At 44.9% G+C, this 20,164-nt stretch overlaps 1 protein-coding gene across 1 annotated transcript in view; it reads right to left on the bottom strand.

Moving 5' to 3' along the window:
- KIAA1958 (KIAA1958 ortholog) overlaps positions 1 to 14,180 on the bottom strand; it is a 51,659-nt gene extending 37,479 nt beyond the window's left edge. Inside the window, exon 1 of the mRNA XM_069002034.1 lies at positions 14,146 to 14,180. The gene's annotated coding sequence lies outside the window, so the exon portion shown is untranslated. The remainder of the gene's footprint in view (positions 1 to 14,145) is intronic.
- Positions 14,181 to 20,164: the final 5,984 nt, after the last annotated feature.

Here is a 20,164-nt window from a genome sequence, read left to right as displayed (position 1 = left end):
TGAAACAAAGCAGCACTGTCACCTGCCTCTGCTTTAACAAGTGCTTCCAAAGAAAGTTAAAGACTGACTTTAATAATTACTATTAAGAAATACACTCTTAACCCAGATATTTAAACCAAATACTCACTGCCAGTTTCACCAAAGCTCACATGTGCCTGTAATTTTCTTGATTCTTCCTCATAGCATCTGACTGACCCAACATTTCTAGTAGTTTTACCATTAGGCATAAAGGCATGCAGAAATATGTGAGCCATCTAGGTCCATCCAGAGGGACTGGTAGAAGGTAATGCAAAGGTTTCCAGCATGGTTCAATTTCATCAGCTCTCTTCAGCCCCTGCACCTTCACAGCACATACTGCTGCCATGGATGTCACTGCCAAGTGGCAATCCCAGTTGACAGTCATATGCCAGATCCTGAGTGATGCATAGTGAGGGCACTCCCTTGATCTTCCTTGTACCTTGCACTACACACATCAAGCTGCATTTCCCAGCAACCATCAGGCAGCACCAGGTAGCCCTCGCATTGCCCATTTTTAATTTTTGCTGTTTAGCTGTAGTCCCTTTCTCCTCAAGGTATCACTGACTAAGACACCAGCCCTAAAAAGACACTGTTGGATACTGTTCTCTCCTCTTACTAGGAAAATACTATTGCTTTAACTCTGTCTGTGGGGAATGGTTTTTTGTGTCTCACTTAACACTACAGGGGCAGCTGGATGGAGAGTGAACAAAACCAAGGCACACTATTGCAAAAGGAACCATTTCAGAGTGAACTGTAGTCTCCTGTCTGGAGAATCTGATTCAATATTTGGTTTTCCCTTGAGAGATTTATACCAAAATACAGTAAGCTCCTTCTGGAAGCACCAGTCCTGAGCCACAAGGCTTTTGAGGAAAACTCAAGTTTTAAAGACCCAACTCATCCTCCCACCTAAACCCTACTGTGGCATGTGATCACCCAATTATTCAGTGCACTTCCATCAGATTATTTCTGACTTGAAGGGCTGGAAACTTCTTTGTATTTTTGAGTTGTTTTCATCCTTCTCTCATTCTTTTTCTGAGGCTATTACTCACACCTGTCTCTTCAGAGTTCTTGAGCACAGCAGATTTTCAAAACTTGAGGTTTTTTCCTCTCCACAGTATATTCTGATAATGAACTATCCCAAAACTTGAGTCAGCAGTGTCCCTGGTAGCTAGGAGGGCCACTCATGTCCTGGGGGGCATCAGGCACAGCATCACCAGCCGGGCAAGGGAGGGGATTATCCCGCTCTGCTCTGCACTGGGGCGGCCTCACCTTGAGTGCTGGGGGCAGGTCTGGGTGCCACAACACAGAAAAGACACAAAGGTAATATAGAGCATCCAAAAAAGGCTACAAGGATGGTGAAGGGTTTGGCGGAGAAGCCATATAAGGGATGGCTGAGGTCACTTGGTCTGTTCAGCCTACAGAAGAGGAGACTGAGGGGAGACCTCATTGCATTTACAACTTCCCCATCAGAGAAAGCAGAGGGGCAAGTGCTGATTTTTTCTCTGTGGTTACCAGTGACAGGACTCGAATAAAAAACATGAAGCTGAGTCAGGGGAGGTTTTGGTTGGATATTAGAAAAATGGTTCTTCACCCAGAGGGTGGTTGGAACAGCTCCCCAGGGAAGTGGTCACAGCACCAGCCTGACAGAGTTCAAGAAGTGTTTGGATAATGCTCAGGCACAAGGTGCGACTCTTGAGGTGTCTTGCATGGGGCCAGGAGTTGGACTCAATTATCCTTGAGGATCCCTTCCAACCTATATATTCTATGATTCTATGAGTCTATGAAAACTGTCTTCCTGCAGTTTCTTGCCCTCAGAGCACAGAAATACTGGTTTCTTACAGGAGCTGATCGTAACTGCTGCTTTTCATTCTCTTGATATAAAATACAGGGACGATGGCACACTGCAGTCAACTACTAAATGCAAACCTTGGTTTTTAATGCCAGGACTATAGCCTTAGCAGAGAAAGCAAATTATCCAGAAAAACATGAGCAAAGGAGTGGTTTACAAAAGAAAAGCTTTTCTCGGCAACTCCTATAAGGAAAGTCCAGACAGCATTTCCATACTCTTCTGATACCAAGCAGATGGTGTGAGTATCAGGTGTCTGCTCAACACTTCTATCAGATACAATAAATAATATACAACTAATACAGAATATCAGTTTCATTCTGTTCCTACTTACTTGAGACTGCACTGCATGCATTACCTTATCTCTAGCTGAATGCAAAACATCTGCCCAAACCCATCACTGGAGACTGAATTAAATTTCCTTGGCAGTAATATTATTATATATGCAGCATGTATACCTGGTGCTGTCTTTTCTATTTTCTAACGTAAGCATCTTGGAAATGTAAAAGCAATTCAATTTGTCGCCTACTCAGATACTTTCTACCAAACAATCTAATAGGTCAAACCATGTGAAAAATGGTAATGTCTCTTTCTTTTGTCAGTCCTCTGACAGAAACCAGGAAAAAAAAAAAAAACATCCCACACAACAAAATCAAGGCATTGTTTCTCAAATAGCGTGTCACATTAGCAGAAATTTTACTTTGACATCCTCCTGAATTCTGAATTCCTTATAGTATAATTATACATTCAGCAAAAGTGATACACTTCTATTATTTTTGAGGAAGTATCTTGCACAAGCAAAGTATAATTAAAAGTGGTGCAGCATTTAAAACAAATGGAACCAGAAAGGATCACACTTGACCAACAGTTATGAGGGAAAACTGCCAGACCACTGATGGCTGTGAGAGTCTTTCAAAGTGGTCATTAAGTAGAGAGGAAAGGTGAAGCAAGCAGATGAAAATGACCTATATAACTTAATTTACTTGACTTTCAATAAAACTTCAACAATATACCTCATGCCTTGGGAAGAAGGCATTAATTCTCGCAATAGCATTATGCAATGGGAAGAGCAGACCTTCCTGATGCATGAGCAGGACTTTCCTGACAGAGGGCTCTGGCATAAATCATGGGGGCTGTGCTGGTTTTGGGCCAGGTAGAGTTAATTTTCTTCACAGTGGCTGGTAAGGGGCTGTCTTCTGGATCTGTGCTGAGCACAGGGTTGAAAATATATAGTTTTGTCATTGTGAAGTACTGATGCCTGAACAACAGGCCCCGAGCCAAAGCTGACCTCTAGATGAACCTCCCAACCAAATGTTACATGATATTTGTATCTGCTCATTAGTAAAATATGCATGATCATTAGCATTATGATATTTGTATCCCCTCATTAGTGGAATATGTAGAGTGATAAGAATGAATTTATCTTTCTGTGTTTAGAGGCTGGACAAGGCCATGAAATCAGACATCTGGCCTTGTTTGGAGGTATATGGTCAAAGCCAACTCCCTTGGTTCCTCCTTGAGCCCTGGCCAGGCTTTGGGTAGAACCCAAGAGGAGGATGAAACCAGATGTTTCCACACTAGAAGGTATGTAAGCTTGTTTATTCCACAATATAAAAGCCGGACCCCCTCACAGCAAAGATGGAGACCTCGCTTACAAGTGGATGCACTGTGTAGGATCTCCCAGTTACCAGGAGTGGCCCTCCAGTCCTTCACTGTGACCAGGGCTCCCCAGCTGATGTATGGATCTGGATGTTGGTAAAGTACTCAGGTAACCAGTGATGTATCTTTCTTCATCACTACAGGCAATCTTTTGTAGTAATGATTGAGTGCATTGCTTAGCTTATTCTTTTGTAATTCTTTGCTGTGTTGAACTATAGTAAATTACACTTCTTCCTTGAAGTTGGTGTGTGTGTCTGTTGTGCTGACCCTGCCCACTGGTAAAATGTTTTGCTGAGCAGGGCTTACACAGAGCCAAGGCCTCTTCTGCTGTTTGTACTTCCACACTGGTGAGGGAGTTGGGGGTTCATGGAAGGCTGGGAGGAGACACAGCTGGGACAGGTGACCCCAACTGACCAAAGGGATTTCCAGACTATCCAGACCATATGGCATCGTGCTCAGCACATAAAACTGTGAGGAAGAAAGAGGAAGGGGGGAGCATTTGGAGTGATGGCGTTTGTCTTCCCAAGCAAGCGTTACACGTGATGGGGCCCTGCTCTCCTGGACATGGCTGAACACCTGCCTGCCATGGGAAGCAATGAAATAATTCCTTCTTTTTCTTTGCTTGTGTGCATGGCTATTTTTTCCCTATTAAACTGCCTTTATCTCAACCCATGAGTTTTCCCGCTTCTATACTTCTGATTCTCTCCCCAGTCCCACTGGTGGGGGAGTGAGCAAGTGGCTGTGTGGGGGTTGGCTGCTAGCTGGGGTGAAACCATGACAGGGACCTGGGTCCAACTCTCCCAGTTGCTGGCTGGCTGTGAGGAGGCTTTTATACCAGCCTGCACTGCAGACCTCTGCTAAATACAGTACCAGAAACACTTTTCCTGGGATACCAGCCCTGGACGGAAAGTGCAAGACCACAGGAAACTCACTGCATCTACAAACTGCAGTGTATAAATCTGACAACTCACAAACATCCCAGAGGAACATAAGGTTCCTCCACACAGAAGCCCTGGTCCCTCTGCACAGCCAGGATGTTCTCACCTATTGCCCACCACCCTCTATTAAGGCTACCAAAGCCTGCCTTAATTATATGGAAAGATTTGTGTGGTACTATGAAGGCAACCCTGTGTGTCCTGAAAGCCTTCCTACTGACTTGCCAACCCAGTCCCCAAACCTTGACAATGACATCTGTGGGGGCGAGGGCAGAGCTTCGTTTCGGCAAAAAGCTCCTTCCTCCTCACAGGAGTCTCAAGAGCCTCATGCAGGTGCTCCTCCATCTTACTGAGAAGTCCCCCCTGAACAAGGATGGGTACACTGGTCACCCTGTTTTTTTCTGAAGAGCTACAGTCTCCAAAAAGTAAACAAACAAACAAACAAAAAAAAAAAAAAAAAAAAAAAAAAAAAAAAAAAACAAAACAAAACCAGACAACACACAAACAAACCCCAACTCAAGTGAGAAAAAAAACCAGACTGGAAACCCCTTGGAACACATTAATGAAAATCATTGCCCAGTGGCCATTAGTTGTGGAATAAAAAGCATTTGATGAAAAGAACAGACATAACCTAACATTACAAATTTACCCCAGCTATGCCAGAGGGAACAAGAAAACTTTTCTTCCAACACAGCACAATGTAGGCAAGTAGTGAAATTCACAGGTGGAGGCAGACAAGGAAAGAGACCGAACAGCTGATGTCTACATGTGCTCACTCAGACTTTCTGCTTTTTCATTGTACGAGGACAGTGGCAGTGCATCCACAGTGATGAAGTAAAACACGGAGCAATTTGCTTTGCTCTCACCTTGTTGAAAAGCATATTCCTCGTGCCCCACGTGGATCTCACAGCTGTGGACAGGGCACCAACATCAGAGCAGAGCCACAAGGGGAACTGCTGCAATATGGGAAACCAATGCCTTTCACTGAAGGAGTGACATCTCCTCCACAGGAAAAAAAAAAAAAATCATTGACCCCACAGGCCCAGTACTGAGACTTTAAAATACATGCATACATGATGGATTTATACCTCTTTGTTTCATAGAGCCTGCTGAAGTGATTCCAGGTTTTTACCTCCCCCATCTTCACAGTATTATCCCATGTAAATACTGTACCAGTTAAATGGTGTGTAAACTAAGCTAATCAAATACAGCCAAACTATTTAATCAGTATCTAGGACTAGGAGGTCAGCAGAGGTGACACAGTTTTTAGAGATGCCTGACTGGAAAGAGGTCACTTAGCTTTACAGAGTTAACTATCCAACAGAAAAGCACTGAATGTTAACACACACACACATACAAACATAAAATGCAAAGGTTAATTGTGCATATCTTTGATATATGGATCTGAGCTGCTATTTTTCTTTGACTCCTGGCTAGACCAAAACAAATTCTGACCCTCTTTGAGACTGTTCAAATGCATACAGCAAACACAGCGTGTTAAAGCAGATGCAGCATATTGAAGAGAGCTGAATTTAAGTGCAGAATGTTACTTGCAAATAAAGGGCTGGGTGAACAACCAACCTCCATATAAATTGCCTGCTGCTGTATTTCAGTAGTGCTCCACTATATTGTGGAGCTGTTCCAAGACATGACTTATTTGCAATGCTCAGTATAATGTCTCTTGTGGTCAAAAAGAAATGGTAAATCCAAATTTACACATTTTTTTTCCTCTGACAGACCACCTTTTTTCCTCTGTACGTGTGAATGGATTGCTAAGAAAGGCACCTGTACACTGCTATACTGAAATCAGTCTCATTATTTCAGATCAGATTATTGAACAAGAGAAAAAAAATCTAACCAAAGGGTAGGCTATTTGGCGGGAAAAAAAACAGGAAAAAAATGCTTATAACTTAATTATCTAGTGAAACTTGCAAGCATTAATTAATTTAGGCAAAAAGCTCCTTCCTCCTCACAGGAGTCTCAAGTGCTTCTGTTTCCAAGAGGTTAACTCACCTGTATTTTGCGGTATAGTACCATAATGTCTCATATTTACAGGAATGAGTCCTTAGACTGTTTATGGTGAGACAAAGGGAAAAGAAAATCTACTTTCTGTGTGTTTATACATATTGCATACATAATTTTCTGACTTTCTTCATTCACCCCCACAATAAGTAACTTCTGTTCCTCAGACCAAGACAAATTTGTAAAAAACAGAATATCTGACCCAGCTCTGCCCAGCCAAAAAATCATTGTCACCAGTATTTCAATCAAATCACACTGCGTGTTCAGCAGACACTTGGCACTGTGCCTGATCTTTAGGCTGATGCCAAACAGCAGGTCAGACAAAGTGGGTGGAATACTACATTGCTTGTTTAATTCATAATATTCAGTTGAGACCGAATTTGTCATCTATGGGGTTCTTAGCTGTGTGTGAAGCTGTGTGCAAGAAACAGGATTTAATTGACAGAGGCTTTGGACACAAGTTATTTGCATGAGGTTTTTTTCCATGTCTTGTCTTGGAGGTGCAAGTTTTAAACTTGTAAAGGGAATCTACATTCTCTTTACATGAGACTTGTGACTTGAAATCTAGAAGATTTGGAAAGTTAATAATAAATCATTATAAACACAAAACACAATGCTTCTTTTTAACCTGCTTATTTCCACAATAGTTATAGTAATAGTACTTCTGGAAATCAGAGATGGAAATGTTAAACTTGAGTGGTTTGAAATTAAGTCATCAGCACTCATCAAGTCTGGTAAAATTGCTAGGATACACATATCTGGCACAGACTATGCCAACCACTTTACAGAACAGTTTCAATTCTAATTTACTGGTTACACAATAAATGTTTGCCTCCTGGGTTTAAAAAAATTAATGCTGGCACTGTAAGAGCTCAGTTTTTAAAAGCACACCCTTGTTTTTATAGTTACAGATAAGAAAGTTTTAAAAAAAGAAGCCAGACATTATTCTTCCCCCTAACAGTGCTAAAAAAGGACAGTATGAAATCTAAATTTTGAACAGGAAGTACTCACTTTCCTCATTAAACATGAAAAAAGACTCTATAAAACTCTTTCAGTTACAACAAAATCTGAGCAAATATTTAACCTAAGAGTGTAGAGTGGCATGACGCAGTATGACTATGGACTGCCATAGGGGCACAATCCACATGATGGAAAACAGAAAACATTCCACTCCATGAGTAGTTGGGCATCTTCTGTGCAAGGCTGGCTCAACAGCAAGGATCAAAATCTCACAGATAAAAAAAAAAAAGTGCCAGCTTCTACATTTTGAGAATAGTTCATTAATTTTTTTTCCATGCTGCAATATTTTGCAAATTCCAAGCTATGACATTTGGAGTGTTACCAGCTAAAATATGCTGGCTCCTTATGGTGTGTTGCAGCAGATTTTGCAAACTATCACAGGGTGATGAGGGTTTTCTCTACAGCTTTGGGAGAACACTTGTAACATAAATACATCCTCTCCCCTCTGTACTTAGACTGCAGAGATACTAGAAGTATAGAAACTACACTCTGTGGCTTCAGGTCTAAGGAGAGAAGACAAACAGAAAAGTTTGCAGCACCAAGTGCATACCAAAAGCGAATCTTACCCTAATTTCGGCTCTCATTCTAGAAACTTGCTGCATGGAAGTACTTGCTGAAGCTCAGATAAGGTGTAAATACCATGCCAGTGTGTTGTTCAACAAAATGGAGGAGGTTTCCAGTGCTTTTCTGCATCAGGATGACTTCTGGGCAGATAGCAACACTGTGACAAGGACAAAGCTGAAGATGTGCCGACTGAGAAGCGTTTTCATTTCACCACGGTGTTTTCCTCTTCATGCCACTGACATCCCTCTGCACACCCATTCCCATATCACACTGGCTAATGAGCATGTTTTCATGCCTAGCCCTGACCTTTCCTCTTACTGAAAATTGTTTCCTGTCCCATTCACCTTGGCCATAGAGCAAAGGTACTCCCTTCCCATTGCACAGAATTTTTTGCTTAAAAAAAAAAAAAGGCAAAAAATGGCTACCTAGTTTGCAATATCAGCATTTTCCTCACCTACCACAGAGCACAACTGTACATTTTACACCTCACATCCTGTCATCTCCAGCCCAAGTTTCCAACCTGTTGAGATGATTTTTGAAATTTGATTCTGTGCTCCCATATCTTTGTGTCTCCTTCTGTGACTGCACAGAAGTTGTGCTCTGCACAACTGCAACACAGAGAGAGGTGTGTTATTTCTTACACTGTATCATTCAGGAACATCTGGATAGGACAGATTCCAGCAGAACCACAGCTTCCTCACCCTGTAAGTCAGACACCTTCTATGCAAGATCTCTCTTTTCTCTCTCATCTGACTATGGAACAAAACAAGTTAAAAAAAAAAAAAAAAAAGCATATACCATGCTAATAGACTATATTGTATTTAGTAATACAGAATATAGAATACAATTTCAAAATAAAATTATATTACTTATATGTATTGTTGATATTATGTATGCATATGTATTTATAAGAAAGCATAATTTATTATTTAATAATAAATATATTGTTAATATTTATATATGACACACCTTTAAATATTTATCAAATACAACAGCAGTTATTTTGGGTCACTACTGAAGAACCTATTAAATGCAGTTTACAGCTTGTAAACCATAGTCCTTGACCACGTGGAAATACACACCCGCAAAATAAATGTCTGGGTTCAGCAGAGGCATACTAGAAACTCTGTTTTTTAATTTGAGACAGGGAAGGAGGAGATAACAACTTCAAACAGGGTAGCAGTCAAGCTCTGGCCTTTCCCGGGCAGCTGTTGTCTTGGCACTGCTCAAACCTATCTTGGCTTACAGCTAAGAGGTTATTTCCCTGCTCTCCCTCCCCACTTATTGGGTGTCCCTTAGGACTTCCCAACACAAGAGGTCCCACAACGTAGCTCCCTGTCCTTTTTTATGTTTGTTGCTTCAGGCGACCCCCGCTCCATGCCTAAACAGGGCGGGGAGTGGCAGCCAATTTATATGTAAATGAGTAGTATCGGGAGTAACAAAGTGATTACAAAGACTCTAGGTTTTGCATAAGGGCGGAACAGGACCAAGTCACCTTAGCATCACTTTACCTTTAACCTAGCTGATTCCAGCAACAGGTCTTCCAACCCCTCAGCACCCCATCCACACATCTCATGGCGTGTCTCATGGTGTGGCTCCAGTTGCTTAATTTAATTTCACTTTATTTCATTTGAGACATTTCTCCAGCCTACTAGATCATCAGCGGTTTTTCTCTTCTCCAGCCTTAACCCCATGAGGATAGATATTAAAATTTGAAATTACAAACACCAGTTGCTGTCAGCTCTAAACATATTTTGAAAAAAACTGCTGTAGAAGATCATTATATCATGGACACCTTTCTTGCCTATTTCTTTCGTGAAGATGCAGCTGTTCTTAGGTGAAGGGACTAGACAATCCCACTTTCAAACTATAGCATTGGTGATGCAAGAAAGTCCACTGGACTAGATTAAAAGTAAAGTATCAGGTACATTTGGATCACTGCTATATGGTTATGTTCCTGTTTTCAGGAAATGCTAATTTTTTTATGCCTGATTGTCCACACTGATCAAAGGCAGTCACTTTACTGAAGACCACAGAGGAAAACAACAGGGCAGACCACACACACAAAAAGAGGAACAATAAATTGATGAAATAAACAAACCTGGAGAGAAAATGGGACAGGAATCTCTTCCCTCCCCTTATCTCTTCCAGTTATCTTGGGTACTATTTGTAAAACACATATGTAAAATATTTAAGGCATGATGACCACTTTTAGAAAATAACTACCTTGAACAATAGAAATAGAAGCTTGCAGAAGGTCACAGTGCTCACTCGGTGAATACCATTAATCTAACCCTGTGATTCTGCACTTAGAGGAAAACTTGTTCCTGTAACTTTTCATAGGACTAAAATCCTAAGATGGCCGGGTCCAACAGAACTTACGTGATGTCTCTGAGCTAACATCAGTCAAGTGAACAAAAGTTTCAGATCCTGCCTGTTGCTAAACAAAAATAAGAAAAGGGAATGAAGCCTGAATGAACTCTCAAGCAATACAAGGACCACGATAAAAACTTATTGTGCAGAAAATGTGGAAAATACCTGTAATTGAGAATAGCCCCTAGATTACACACAATAACTTCTTAGCACACAGCCAGGCAAAGAGGTTCTACAAAGATCAAACTAAACCCAGGATGTGAGATAGGTCCTTTTCACCATACCATTCTCAGCAGAAAATACAATACTGAAAGTTATCTGCTTACATCCCAATTGTGTATGGATGACCGAGGCTAAAATACAACACATTCTCACCATGCTGAAGGCACCTATTATTTTATTTCTGTTTCCATTTTGAATGCTTAAGGTCAGACCAAAACCTTTTATTTACTTCAGGAAAATCATGGATGGTCAGTGGCCAGCCAGGGCTTTCATTAGGGAATCTGTGAGGTATACTCGTTACCAAAGAAACAAGAGAGGACTGACACCCTGTAATTTCTGTCTTGCAAGACAACTCACCAACCTGGCTAGTAAATAAAGTTCATAAATCAACATATCAGAACAAAGATCAAGTAACTGAAGATGAAGCAGCTGGGCTCCATGGGTCCTCTTCATTATTCATAGTACTAAGGTGTAATTCTTTTGAGCGCCTTTAACATATGCAAATCCATCATGGAAACATTTGATACAAACTAAGACTAATTTTTGAATATTTTTCACAGAAAGGGACTAGAAAAGCCAATAAAAATTTGCTCTACTTTTAAGTCACTAATCTTCATCCTCACCCTGTTTTACTTTGCAAAAAAAGGTGTGCAGCAATAACCTTTGGAAGCAGAGTATTACGTTCAGCCAGCTACACTTGAATTACCAGATGTGTAACAATCCTCGAGAGGAGCAACTGCCACACACATTTCTGCGAAAGTGCCTTACAAACAGCAGTTAATTTTCACACCACCTCTGTGAGCTGTGCATGGATGGGTTATTGCTCCCAGAGTGCAGATGCGGAAAAACAGTGGCACCATTGAAATGAGCGCCAAGGTTGGGATCACACTTAAGACCTTCAGACCTCTTCTGTCTACTTTTTATGACTAACAGGGAAGGAAGGCAGAGAGGCATAAGGCTGGGAGACTGAAAATACCAAAGGATGTCATTGCTGAAACTCCAAGTCTCCATGGAGCTGCAGTGGGTGGACACATGGCAGCCCACTCAAACTGGCACCAGGGTGAGGCTCAGTGGCCTCTTAAGGCAGGGGCAGCTGGAGACTGCCAAGCGTGAACAGCTAAGGCAGCAAATTGCTGCTGCTTTAGGAACTTTTGACTATAAATCCATTATCAATGTGTGAATGAAACAGAATTATACCGTGCCTTTGAAACTTTCAGTACAAGTTTCAGCGTATAAGTTCAACTATAGAAAACTTCCTGGTGTGATACCAACTACCAGTGCATAGATGCATCAATACAGGAGCAATATCAATACATATTTTCTTACAGAAAACCCCCAGCTTGCTAACAATGGCTAGAGAAGTACTCGAGCTGTTATGGTTTCTCCACAAGTTTTAAGTTACCTTCTGAACACCTAGCTATTTCAGTGGAATACAAAGAAAACCTCTGCTACACTCTTGAGATGAGTTAGCAGCAACAGCAAAAATAGTAACTCCGTGGTGTACCTCTCTCACAACAGGTTTTACACTGCATGTAAGACCACCTATCATCTACCCAACACCTTCTGTTAATACTTAGACCACACAGTATCTTTTTGCTAATTCTTGTATCTATCACATCTTCGGGTGCAAGGTCTTTAAACTATCGGGTTTGTTTGTTAGCTTACATATGAAGGATTTCAAAGAGCTGATAAACTTGAGCAAAAGGTTGAAAAATAGCTTTTTGCTGAAAGCCACAGGCAAAAGGGGAAGAGGGGCTCTGTGCATGACTTAGCCAGGCTGAGCACCAGGCTCAGCACAGGACAGTAGGTGAGTGAATGAACCATGTGATTTCCAACTTCTGCGTGGCTTTAGAAGTGGGCAAAACCAGGTTTAGCCAAGCCTGAAGCGATGCTTCAATAATCAGCCTGAGACAACTGGCAGATTTGACCCCCCAGGGCAATTTTTCCTGGCTTCTGGTAAGGCCAGACAGTCAGAAATGGTCTGAAACCATGCACATATGCTGTGTGAGGCAGGCCTGCAGCCCCGGTATGGTGCTGGTTATTAGGTTAATTGCACAACCACGTGAGTACAGCCCTGTTGGTCTGAGCTCTGAATTATATGGAGGAGAACTGAAGAAGCCATGAGGGAAACAGGAACTGGTCACTCCTGACCTGAAAAGACCTTTTGGAGTTACTCTGTTCAAGGAAACAAAAAAGTTATGAAAAACAACCTTAGTTCCTGACCTGTAAAGTTGCCATCCAGAACACAGCAAAGGGATGTCATCATTTGTTTTATGCAAATTCTCACTGCTGCTATCAAGCATACTAAGTGCTGAGTCCCATTTCTCTTCAAACCAACAAAAAAATGAAAAACATTAGTTTGTGCCAGTTCACAGCCAAGCTTCAGCATCTATCACAGTTTTAGCACTGCAACACCACTGGCAGAAGTTGTATTTCTGAGAACGATAGTGGGGGAATGGCAAAGAAGACAGTCAAAAGCAAACTTCACAGATTAACAATTCAAATGTTGAAAGCCAGCCACGTACAGGGATGTCATTTTTACTGAGTGTATTAGGTTTTTTCTATGACAGATCTTCATTCACTTGAATGGAAATAGCTGTACTCTACATCTAGTACTACTGAACTGCCAGCTGTGTTCAGGAGATATTTATAACCATTAACACTGTAGATGGAGGGTGAGTTTTAATGTGTCATAGTTATTCCTCTGGCTGGAGAGTGGCTCTCTGACAGCTGGAATTTAATTGCAGAAGGCTCAATATATCTCTCCAACGTTTTCACTCTTTTCCTTTGCATGCAACCATCCTTTCCAAGCTTGCTTCTGTTTTCTGGCTTGCCTTATTGCTCCTGCCTCGTCTCGGTGGCAAGCCAAGTTAGTGAGGAGCTGCCTTTCCCAGTGCTCACCCCACCGCCTGCTTGGGCTGGGGACCAGAGGGACCCCTCGGAGCTCCCCTGAGGGAGGTGCCAGAGGGCCCGAACCTCACGTGGGGCCAAACCACACCGCCAGGCACTGGCCCTCGGCCCCGTTCTCGGTGCAACCGGCAGACCCGTGGGGCCCCAAACCACAGCCCCCTGCGCCTGCCCAGCTCTATTTCAGCCGGGAGCTGGGAGGGGAGCGAGGGCTGTAAGGGTCGCTTTTCTTTTTGCAAGAGGATGCAACGCGGGGCGAGGGGTTCCACTCCACTCCGTATGTTGTGACAAACCACGACCCCTCAGGCACCGCTGCCTCCCCCCGTCCTTCACCGGCACACCCCGTGCAGCCCGGGGGGGGTCACACCGAGCCTTGCCACTGCACAGCGCTCCGCGACAAGGCCGGGGGCCCGTGCCTGTGCCCGCTGAAGCTTCCAACAGAGCCCTTGGCCGCGCACAAAGAGAGCGAGCCAGATACGGGAGTATCGCCCGCCCCCGCGCCGGGCAGCGCTGGATGCACACACACGCACCCCCCGCACACGCATCCACACACACGGTGCGGCCGGGCGGGTCACGTACCTGCAGGTGCCTGTCCGTGGGAGCGCGGGGCGGGGAGCTGTGCTATATCGCCCGTATTGCATGGGGGGATGAGGGCGATATCGCTCGGGGGCTGGGGCGGGGGGGCTGCTCGCTCCCTCCGCCCTCTTCCTCCTCCTCCTCCGCCTCCCCGCGGTGTGTGCGGGGGTGTGTGGTACTCCGCGCCGGAGGAGGCAGCGGCGGACTCCGGCTCCTGTCAGCCACCGGAAACCAGCGCCCGGTCCCCCGCACCGCAGGAAGTGTGCAATGGCACACCCGCACACCGGCCCGGACTGGCAGCGCACCGCAGGCAGTGTGCCATGGCACTCCGCACTCCGCACACCGCACAGCACCGCAGGCAGTGTGCCATGGCACTCCGCACACCGCACACCGCACAGCACCGCAGGCAGTGTGCCATGGCACTCCGCACTCCGCACACCGCACAGCACCGCAGGCAGTGTGCCATGGCACTCCGCACTCCGCACACCGCACAGCACCGCAGGCAGTGTGCCATGGCACTCCGCACACCGCACAGCACCGCAGGCAGTGTGCCATGGCACTCCGCACTCCGCACACCGCACAGCACCGCAGGCAGTGTGCCATGGCACTCCGCACACCGCACACCGCACAGCACCGCAGGCAGTGTGCTATAGGACACCGCACAGGCACCGCGCCGGGCGAAGCGGCACAGCCCCAGGCACGGGACATTGAGGGACACCCAAGGGACACCCGCTCCTCCCACGCCAGCAGCACAGGGCGGCAGAGACTCCCGTGGGGCAGAGGAGGGGGGGTCTCCGTGCCCCTCTGCGGGGAAATAGGCTATGGGAGCTGCGTTCCTTGCGTTGCCGTGGGCAGGAGTGAAAACAAGGAGAAATGCGTGCGTGTGAAACAGGGATGTCGTGCTAAGGAACACGTTCTCAGCTGACATAATGTAATTCTCATTATTCTGGTGGAGGTCTGTTGACTTGCCGCAGCTGAGCTACTCCAAGCTGATGCTCCGTTGTTTTGTGCAGATACAGAAACACGGCATTTACTGTTACTTTTTTTTTAATAGGTATCTGGCACGATGTGTTAATTTTATGTGGACTATATACATACACATGCACGTATCTACGCACATGCTGCACCTGCATATAAGACAATAAAACCTGCAATTTATCTGCTATGAAAACAACAACTTTCTTGATTTGCTTGCAACTAGAGACCCTGTCAGCAACCTTACTCATACTGGGATTTTTTTTGCAAATAATCACAGGAGGGCTCACTGTGTGCTTGCAGCATTTTCTCTGCATGTTGGTTCTCCCACAGTAAGCAAGGCACATGCCAAAGCAAACTCTGCTCATCTCCTCAGTTGTGCTTTTTTCACCCTACATCACTCCAGAAGGAGCCAGGCCTGGCTATCAGCCTTCTAAGCCAGCTGCTTCACAGCCCAGAGGTTTCCTTTCCTCATCTTCCTTATGCCAACATTTGCAAAACTTGAATGGGCTAACACATGCTACTAGCTAAGATGGCAACAATGCTTACATAGAGTATAATCTGGAAGTGTATTCATGCCAAAAGTAATGCTCTTGCTGGGTTTGCCTGTGATGTGACAGGGGAATTTGGTAGCAGCATTAGCCTCGCCTAGGGAAGATTGCCATCTCTTCTGCTATTGTTATTTTCAGTAAGGTGTCATGGTCATGTTGCTGCAACTCAGCAGAGGTCTGTAATACTTAATTAATCAAGGTTTATGGGGTAGACTCCTAAAGATGGAGAACCCTGAACAGAAGGAATAATTATTCCAGGGAGTGAAGGGAGAGTATGTCTCCATCCATCATGATCAAATATATGACACCCTGCTTTCACATCTTGCTTTTAAGGCAAGATGTAGTCAAAGCACTGGCAACATTAAGAAAAGACCACAACCTTCCTGGACTCTGCTGTGCCCACAAAATCCTTCCAGGGACAGGAATGGGCTGATTTTCAGGAATATGCTCCCACAGCATCACACAGGCCATCAAACACACCTGCTGGGTCAGAGGCTGCATGGATTGTATTGGTTGAAACCAGTGCTCTGTTTGCCTCTGAGATGGGGCTGCTGAGCTGTCTTTTCACGACCAAATAGTTACACTTTCACAAATGACAATAAGGAATTCCTGAAGAGGAGGTGTTCCAGTTTGGCCAAATTTAGAAATATATCCTCTGAGAGAAGGCACAACCACCCTTTCCCCCCCAGGTTCTGGAAAAAATAAATTTTCCTCGAAGGAAAGTGAAGGAGATAAAACTATTTATTTACCAAACACACGGGAAAAGGAAAATAAGGCTAAATAATAAAATGTTTCACTGTGGAGGAAAAACCTGGGAAAGTGTTAAGAGTCCTCCCTTTGGTCTCCTCGGCACTGGGGCTTGGCCCAGGGCCAGGCCCTCTGTGCCCGGTGGAAAGTCCTCCCAATGTGCTCTGAGGTTGAAAAGCAGTCCAGTATAAAAGGGAGAAAATCCGGAATTCCAGAGAAGGAAAAACAAAGTCCAACTCTCAGTCTCTCTCCAGAGAACAAGAAACTGAAACAACTGGCCAAAAGCTGACTGGAACACAGCAAGCCGGGTGCTTCCTCGCTCCCCTGCCGCAGCTGGGGAAAAAAAAACCTGCTATCTTTATGTGACCTTGAACAAGTTGCAAACTGCCCTGAAAAAGTTTTGCTCAGTTTTTTCCTTCCCCCTCTCAGGCTCAGTTTAGAGGCATAGAAAGACACAGAAATTAATTTCTGGGCATAAGCAGCGATATGGGATACACATCATAAGGTCACCTCAAGACAGGAGGACTGACTTCCAAACAAACGTTCTTCATCTCTGGAAGCCCTACAATCAAGCACATCATCTGCAGTCAGGCAACACAAGGGGCTTGCTCTTCACGGTTGGTCTTCAGTCTTGTTCACTTCTTTACGTTCTTTTTCTTTGTTCTTCCCTACTTCTCTCATGCTCTTCAGTGGCTACAGGACAAAGCAGCCTCCAAGCCTGCCCTCCTCCCACCTCTTTGTACTCCTTCTTCACTTCTTCATTTTTAGGAGCAGCCACAGGTCAAGGGAGTATCTGTACTCATTAATTTAAAAGAGGGTTTGAAAATACTTCACATGATTGCTTGGTTATTGTGCCCTTTTATCATCACAGGGTGCTACACAGGGCTGTAATTGCATCACAGAGGTTCCTGTTTCATGTCATATGCTAAGCCTAGTATAACATCAGCATTTCAACACAGAATTGAAGTTCTGGATGAGCTTGTTTAACCTCACTGCCTGTGTTAGTAACTGTTGGGAGGGCAGCAATTGTGTGCACCGATGTTCCCAAGTGAGAAAGTAAGGTTTTCTCCAAGAAGGAAAGCTGCTGGTATTGACCTGACAGGACTGTGCTGGCTGCTGCAGGGTGGACAGACAGACGGACTGTCCTGCCTCTGCAAAGCTGAGAAATTGCTGTGCTGAGGAGGTATTGATGGTCATTTCTCCTCCTATTCCTCACTTGGAATAAATCACGTCCAGGCAGAAGTCTGACTTGGTTGGTATGGACACCTGCTGGAGGTGCTGAGCATCTCTCTATAGATGTTCCACATGTCTGGGTGAGGCAGCAGGGTCCTGTCATTAATGCAGTGGGCTGAGAAAGAAGGTGTATCACCTCATCCCCTAACTAGCATGGATTTTATTCTGTGACCTCTGGGAACTCATTAACCTGTGTGCTATGATCCTTTGTCAGCCATAGCAGGCTGTGTGGCAAGGATGAATTTCTCACTCCACATGCCAGTGCCAGGAAAGCTAGCGCTCATGGTGCTCAGTGGAAGCTTGTGCTCTCCCCTCCAGTAGTCCTGGGCAGCCTGCCATCTCATTAACACCCATGCCACCAGCAGACCAAAAACAATGGGCAAAAACAAAAGCATTGCAGATCCCACAAGAACTGAGCCTTCTGCAGGGAAACACTGGCTGTGAAATAGGGTGTACAAGCTGCCAAACAGAAGGAAAAGGAATCACTGCCCTCCTGTTTGAGAACACCTGACTGTCTGCTTGAAGAGAGGCCCAAAGGTCCTGGCAAGAGACATCAGAGCACAGCCTCTACCCCCTCATAGAAAATGTGCACACACCAAGTGACCACATGGCTTTGTTTTGAACTGCTCAGCTTCCCCAGCATCCCTCCAGCACCACATCGGTCAAGCAGGAAGAGAGCAAAGCTTGGCTTTTCCCAGGGATGTTCTCCATGAGATAAGCCATGCACCGACTGGGACTGGGCCAGTTCCCCTTTTGTGCAGGACTGGACAGGTGATCTGGGATTCTGCTGAGTGGTTTGTTTCTGCTGCCCAGCTCTGCCCTTCGTTTGACCCAAGTAGCAGGGAAGCTGAGCCACACCCCTGCAGTCTGTGCCGTGGCCATGCTTGCTCTCTCCTGCCCAGCTGAGCAGGGTGTGCCAGCACCCACACAGACTCTCCATCAGCCCCCACCACCGGTCATGAGCCTGACCTGCCAGAAGCTTTGCCACAGCTGAAACACAGAGGTGAAACTGCCCCTAAGTGAAATCCCTCAGCCCTCACAGCATGAGGGAACCTGCCCTGGGAGGTGATGAATAGGCTGGGAGGAAGACAGGCACAATCAGAAAATATTTACATTTTTGTCAGAAAGCTGGCCATACAATAAGGACCTACTAGAGCAGCTGGGATGAGAAAGAAAAATGAGAAAGGCCAAGAATGGTCTGTTTGACTATTTAGGTTTGAAATCAGAACTGATTGTGTCACAGGAAGAAGGGCAGGATCAGGCCACTGCCACCACAGGCTTGTTTTTGCAGCAGTTCCCCACAGACTGCCATTAGCATGTCTGCTCCAAGGGCTGCTCATCGTGGCTGGAACCACCCAAACGCATATCATGAACTAGTTTTCAAAGGTTTGTTTCTCAGAGGAACATATGCCCAACCAAACTAGCTCCTGTGATGCCATGATGTTTTTTTGCCTTTTGTTTTATACCCCTTTTATACCTTTTACAACTTCTGTATTCTTAGTGCTTTTTGCCTACATTCTTGGACTTGTTTGTCAGGCTGAGAGACTAAACATCTTAGAAGCTTCATAGCTAGGGATCAGTGTTCCCCAGACCCCAAGGTCCTCTCCAGAGCACATTCTGTAAACTGAGATAGAACCATCCAGGGGAAGGCTCCTTGGGGAGGGGGGCTCACTTGAGCCTCTGATTGGGGAATCTTTGATAGATATGCTAATTAATAAAACCTATAATGTTGTACCAGATCTACTGTGGGTGTGCATTGTGGTGTGCATTGAGGTGCATTTGACCTGGATGTAGTGCACCTAAGGATCCTTAAAATTAATACCGAGGTAAAACCCCTTTTTCCCTTCTAACTGTGTTTGACTCTTGATTTTAAGACCAGGAAAAGGCATCACCTGCAGTGCAAAAAGTTAAGCTGGAACCACTTTTGAGTCAGGAAAAATTCCTGGCACAACCAATATCGTCCTGAAAAAGGCAGCCCCTTGAAAAAAGCAGTATGAGTTAAAAGATTCATCTTCCTTTTTAGACTTCATTTGTTGTGACCTAAACAAGACTTTATCCCATCATTAGCTGGATCATGGAGAGGGTAGTATTTGGAAGGTCCCAGAAAATCCTAGAAAACCTCAGTGCCTGGCCAAACCTTGTGGTGTCCCACACTGCCTCTGTAACGCTGTGAGGGAAGCCTGTTTCAGGCAGCCTTCCAACATGCAGGCAGACAGCTGGTTCTTCCCTGAGGCTTCCTCCACCTCAACATCTGTTGCAAAGGAATGAGGACAAAAAGTCTGGGGAGCCAGCTTCCCACCCCAAAAGCCTGTGTGTCAGTGTGGAATACTCCTGCAGTCCCCTCTCAGGGAATTAAGCATGAGCTAGACCCACTTAGCTGACACTTCTCTGGGCGAAAGTGCTTGATGAGATACAGGTGTATGCAAGTCAGTATTAATGGACTGGTCCCCTCATGGGACATCAGTGCTCTGGAAGGGCAGAGCAACAGGTGGGTCTGTGGGGCAGTGCAACTTACA

Source organism: Aphelocoma coerulescens (assembly GCF_041296385.1).
Source record: "Aphelocoma coerulescens isolate FSJ_1873_10779 chromosome Z unlocalized genomic scaffold, UR_Acoe_1.0 ChrZ, whole genome shotgun sequence".
Taxonomy (NCBI): Eukaryota; Metazoa; Chordata; class Aves; order Passeriformes; family Corvidae; genus Aphelocoma; species Aphelocoma coerulescens.
Note: the sequence above shows the minus strand (reverse complement) of the source record. Positions and strands in the feature narration are given on the sequence as shown.